The sequence below is a fragment of the Callithrix jacchus genome, chromosome 15, assembly GCF_049354715.1.
Source record: "Callithrix jacchus isolate 240 chromosome 15, calJac240_pri, whole genome shotgun sequence".
Taxonomy (NCBI): Eukaryota; Metazoa; Chordata; class Mammalia; order Primates; family Cebidae; genus Callithrix; species Callithrix jacchus.
In genome coordinates, this window is record NC_133516.1 from 90,133,460 (window position 1) to 90,139,916 (window position 6,457).

The window sequence follows — 6,457 nt, forward strand, 5'->3', positions numbered from 1 at the left end:
CCTACATCCCTGAAAAGCTAGACTACTAAGAAGGTAAGCAAAGCAAGAACTTAAACACAGAGTTGAACAGATACTGAGTTACCAAGCGAGTGGCAACTGGGTTTCACCGAGGCAGAAGCTCCATTCCACCAGTCAGTCAGTCAGCAAACATCTGTTGACTATGTGTATGCCACCAATATATTAGGTTCTGGGGTATAAGATAAGATATAGTTGCTGTCTTTTAATTGCTCACAGTTAGAGACTGGGATACAAGTTCAAGACCTGTCTGGGAGCAAGAGGCACAGGATGATGAATGCTAGAATAGAGAATCAACGTGATTTACATCTTTTCTGCCAAATGTCAGAATTTGTCTCAGAGATGGGGGATAAGGGACGGAGTTTGCAGATGGGGATCCAGTAATTCTATATATGGGGAAAGGAAAGTTATAGAGGTCAGGAGGAGTAAGTGCCTGCCCCTTCTGAAACTGCGTATGTAAGAACATACAGATGGGGTTTTCAAGTCTTGCCAGCTATTTCTTGCTGTGAATCCTATCAACTTGAAGAGAGCAGGTGAAGGGCTATGAGCAGTTACAGTTCTCTTTTGTTCTCAGCAAACAGGGACTTCACATATTTTAGTTAATCTGAAGATTAAAGAATATCATGGGAGAAAATATGTCAAAAGCAAAACAATCCTTTCGAAATTGTGGGAAGATATCCCACAAAAGACAGACATGTTTTTCCTCTATTAGATCATTTCTCCAGAAAGAAAAATCCTGATGATTTACTTACCTTCTAAGTAATTTTTTAATAATTAGTATCCACCTGTGATTTCTGTCTCATTTCCTTATGATCCTTTCTTGACACCTATTGTTTACATGAGTTCTAAGGATGCTGCCAGAATAAATTTGTCACTTTACATGCTATGCTATAGGGTTATAAAACAATGTAACCATTATTAGCACATTTTCTCACTCCAGTCGTCCAAATTTTGAGTTTAGGCATTTTTAAGGGGTCTGTTAGGAATCAGGCAGTCAACTCTGACCTAGGAATCAGGAAATTGGGTGTCAAACCTGTCTTCCCCTTTCTTGCTGTGTGACCTTGACCAAATCCCTTAATGGGAATTGGTTTCCTCATCTACAAAATGCTTAGTTCATGCAGATGTTATAAATTTTAAATGAAATGATGAGGACTTAAATACCAATGGGATCTATAGCCTGTCCAAATGCCATCCCACCTTTCCCTCAGCCTCATTCCCATGTGATTCCTCTACATATCCTCCCTCTCAGCAAAACAAAACAACATTTGACCCTGTGCACTCTTGCTTATAACTTTTCCCTTCTATTTTCATTCAGGAACACTTTCCTTATCTCCAATACCTAGAAAATAATGAATGAAGATACAAAGTGACTTTTCTGACTTGTTTTCTCTAACTTGTTTTCTCAAAGACTCTGGTCCAACCAGAAGAGTTGGTTACGTTTTTCTGAAGCATTTAACCATTTAACTTTCGCTTTAGCCAAAATTTAACAGTATGTTTTTCTCTCGTTTTCCCTTAGTTTGGGTTAATCAGAAAGAGATGGTTTTGATAGGATACTTTACAGTTAGCAACTTACTTGAAGAGCTTCTATGTTAAAATTAGTGCTTTGGTCAGAAATAGATAAAACATTTTAAGTGAGATTTCAGTTTATTTCAAATTGTTGAGGGACTAATGGACTATTCTCCATCAAAGTTCCTCAGGGACATACTGCTCTAATTATATGTATTGATTATTCTATTTTTCTGTATGCTTCTAAAGTAGTAATGATTTTTTTCCAGAATATGCCTCTCTTATGTTTAATTGTTAATTAATATGTTACTAACAACAAGGTAAATTTATTGATAATCACAATTATGTGCCAGATATTTAAGATAATATCAGCATGACTAACCCCATTGTAGAATATTAAAGTTCAGAAAGGCTAAGAAAATTAACCAAGTCCAACCGTAAATATTATTTTCCTGTTGGGGCTCAAGCCTGTCTACCTTACTCTAAAATGCAACCTTTTCTAGAATACTCTGAGGCACCTCAAGATGCTTGGCTTACGTGTTTTAAATTAGGAGATATTTTTGTCTCCTGGGCTTGACACATACTTGATTCTCAGTAAGTACAGAGTAAATGAAGAAATGAGCCATATACCCAGAAAGAGCTGTGTGTGTATATTTCAGAAAGACACTAGAAGCTCTTGGGAGCATGTGGAGAGTTGTGGCGGCTTCTGAGCTGACACTAACTGCTTATGACTCCTCTATGAGTGAAGTAGATGGTTTCCTGAGGAAGAAGGTTGGGTAAAATGAAGCCACAGAGATTTACTGATGCATTTGCTAGGCACGACTTCTGATCCTTTAGAAAGCTATTTTGTAGCTTCATCAATAAGGCATTCTCCAGCTCTGTTACTCCTTCCCATTGCATCTCTTCCCTTGGAATTGAAGGCTTCCTGGTCTGAGGTAAAGAAATTATTTATTCACTGACAACCCTGGTCTCTGGCTGCAATAATGAGCAGAGGAAGTAAGTAATACCTGAAAATCAATTTTTTTTTTTGCAAGGCATGAGGTATAACTAATCCTTTGATTCTGAAATGTCATTGGTGTGTAAGATTATCTGAGCATTCTCAGTAATAATGGGTACTACTGTTCACAGAAATTAACAGATGGAAACTGAAGTTCTCTTTGTATGGGAGTTATATTTTCTTTCACAGTTTATTATTTTCTGATTGTAAAATAATATACAGGTGTTAGAGAATATTATAATAAAGAGAAATGTTGTAAGAAGAGAAAAATATCATTTACAGTTTCACCACAATAAATAAGAACACTATTGCTAACATTTTGGTAGATTTTTCTACTACTCCTGGCATTTTTTTGATAGTTGATATTATACTATACATATTATTTTTACTTCTTTTTTTGTATATTCACTTAGTATTCTGTGAACAATTTTCTAAGTTATTAAAAATGCAAAAACTCTTCTAGATCATTTTTTACTAGATATTATAATTGTCCTCAATGTTACTGTAAAGTCTCCTAAATATAAATACATAATGATTATATATAATATTATTTTCTATAAATCAGTCATATTTGTCCAAGTCACATACCTTGTTATTCATAGAACAAAGACTAGAAACAATTCGCTTTTATTAAACTAAAGGACTAAACCAAGTACATTTTCTTGGTTTTGTTTTTCACATTTTTGATCAAGGCTAATATTAAAAATAAAATTGGGATTTTGGCTAATAGTAAAAATGAAATTAAAATTATGTACCCTTAAGAAGTGCTTCACTGTGTATATTCAGTCATTTTTTTAAGGTTCCCATAAGATCATTCTGTTTTTAATGAGCTGAATGCAGGGAAAGAACAATGCCAGTAGTATGTTCTACTGGGATTTATTTTGCCTGTTAAAGAATACATCACCTTTGTGCCTGTATCAGATGGAATATAAGCAGACTTTTAGTGATAAATGATATAATATTATGGCATCTGCTATAGATTTGTAGAACTGGGTTATGTTATGGTTTTAATTATAACAATTTGATCTATAGTTTGAGTATGAACAGTGAGATCTCCCCATCCAAACTTTTCTTGTCATTTTTTACAGATGAAGAAATAAGAATGTGGAAGCATAATCATTTGTCCGAGGTCACAGAGGGAGATGATTACACAGCTGGAATGTAAGCCACAGTACTTCACTGAATCCTTGGCTTTGTCTGTGGACCCAGCTACAGGCATAAAGCTTTTCTCTTCCCTGGTGACTTCAAGTACCAGCTTTCAGATTTATTTGACGTTGAATCTAAGCTTTGTAACCAGTATTTAGCAGAAGAAGAAGGGGAGGAATTACTTATCCTTTAGCATACATTAGCATGCAAATGGATCATTTCTCTGCATTGTGGAAGGGTCTGAAGTGATCACATATACAATGTGTCTTTTATCAATGGCCTTGAATACAAATATTACATTGATGAATCCAGATTTAGAGGCCTTCTCCAAACATTTGCATTGTTTCTTTTTCTTAGGATTAGAATTTCTACCTATTGTCATTTTAACAAAAAAGATCACAAATTACTTAATTTATTCATTATTTAGACGTTTTTCATCTCTCACAAATGTTTTAATGTGGCTTACATGTACATATACATGTACACAATAAATCTTTACATTTAAATATAAAGTTGTAATCACAAAATGAGATGTTACCACCACCACTCAGTCAAATACCTTGATTATATCACTGAGCTTTTCTTTTAGTTCTGGATTTTTTGCTGTCTAGTTTAAATCAGAATGGCATCTCATTTAATTAATGCAAACCTGGGTTTATTTGGATAATGGAAACAAGATGATTTCAAGCATGATAACCTTTTTCTGTACTAATGTTTAAAATACATTTATTACAACTGGCCACTTCATAATGGGCCATAGGCATTGTTTGAAGCCAATGGCTACTATTGTTTGAAGCTTAAGGAAAGATTCAGTGCTACCAGATGTTTATCGGCTGAGAGATGATCCGCTGAGACTATGGGCTGAAATGCTGTATAAGGTAGGCAATAAAATTAGAGAATGTTTGCCCAACCCACTAAGCAGCAAAGAGGAACTAGCTTGGAAGTAATGTAAATTTTTAAACTACCAGTGGCAAGCTAATTTGAAATATTAGAAGTCATTATCTGTTTATAGTTCTGTCTCTAGCAGCATAGATTTTAACCAGCTTGCAGAAGCTCTTTTTATAGTAATGCTATCAACCTTTCTTCTCTAAATTAGCTGTTTGCTTATTCAAAATGTCTGAATTTTTATCAAACAAGACAGTGAATCTGATGTAGTGGTTGTCAGTCGGGCAGTTTCGTACTCCAAGGGACATTTGGTCAATGTCTGGAGACATTTTTGGTTGTCAGAACTAAGAGGACTGTGCTCTGGGCATTTAGTGGTTAGAGGACAAGAGGGCTGCTGCTAAACATCCTGTAATGCACAGGGTGTAGCTTACAACAAAAGTATCCAGCTCTAAATGTCAATAATGCTGCAGCTGAAAAGCCCTGGTCAAAGGAATCATCATCCTGCTGTGTTTTTTTTTCCCCTGGTAGTTTCCTTACTTACAGGGAAACAATGTGAAGACATGTCTCAGAATGTTTCAAGATATTGCAAGTACCTATTTATTTTACAATCCTTGAGGACTTACTCTCTAAGTACCCATACACTAGTTGAGGAAAGCCAGTTTCAAAATAAATATGAAATCAAATTTGTTTTTCTCTGATTAATCAAGGTCATCACGTTTTTAGATACCCTGCGAAGAAAACTGGTTAAAATGGAAGACTGGCCCTCACATTAAATCATCCAAACTAGTAACACTCCCCTAAAAGGCTCCCCTATGGGAACATTCTTAACTTTCAGTTAACCAGTAGGCAACCTCCTCAGTCAAGGACTCCTCTCTAACTGGCAAACCTATCATTTTTAAGAATTATCTTTTCTTCCTCCTTGCTGGCTTTAGTTTCAGAGAGCTAATTACAAGTCCTCTTCCTCCATGACCTAAACCTGTGACCTAAGGCAAATTACAATACGTTTTTTTATGCCTAATTTTATTTAAAGATTTGAAAACTATATGGCAATATAACTGACATACAATAAATTGCACAAAGTGTACAATTTAATATGCTTGGATATATGTATACACTTCCAAAATCTTCACCACAATGAAGATAACAACCATATTCATTACCTACAATGAAGATAAAAAACATATTAATCACATGATCACATGCAAAAGCTTCCTTTACCCCTTTGTAATACTTTCCACTTGTCCCTCCCTGCCTCCTCTCCTTGTTCTCAAGCAACCATTCATTTGCCTTCTGTGACTATAGTTTGCATTTCTGAAGAATTTTATATAACCGGAAGAGTCACACTAAATGTCTTCTTTTAGAGTTCTTTTTTTCACTCAATATAATAATAATAATACGGAGTTTCGCTGTTGTTACCCAGACTGGAGTGCAATGGCATGATCTCGGCTCACCTCCACCTCCACCTCCTGGGTTCAAGCAATTCTCCTGCCTCAGCCTCCCGAGTAGCTGGGACTGCAGGCGTGCACCACCATGCCCAGCTAATTTTTGTATTTTTAGTAGAGACAGGGTTTCACCTTGTTGACCAGGATGGTCTCGATCTCTTGACCTCATGATCCACCCACCTCTGTCTCCCAAAGTGTGGGATTATAGGCGTGAGCCACCACGTCCGGCCACTCAGTATAATTGTTTTAAGATATATTCCTGTTATTGCGTATATCAATAGTTGAGGTATTTTTAAACTCAGTAGTATACTGTTGTATGGATAAACCCCAGTTTATTTATCCATTCACCTAGTGGTGAACATTAGGATACAACACTTTTCTTTCACACAGTTTTCCACTATCTCTTGATGCTTACTTTTGTAAATAACTATTTTTCTGAGTACCCCGTATCATAACCAAGCAAAAC

General features: G+C 35.8%; 1 long non-coding RNA gene across 1 annotated transcript; it reads left to right on the forward strand.

The window, feature by feature from the left end:
- The first annotated feature begins 2,186 nt into the window (after window positions 1–2,186).
- On the forward strand, window positions 2,187–5,630 carry LOC144579643 (uncharacterized). The gene is made up of 4 exons (XR_013527778.1): window positions 2,187–2,517; window positions 3,607–3,679; window positions 4,820–4,824; window positions 5,093–5,630. It is a non-coding gene; the product is annotated as an uncharacterized LOC144579643 (long non-coding RNA).
- Window positions 5,631–6,457: the final 827 nt, after the last annotated feature.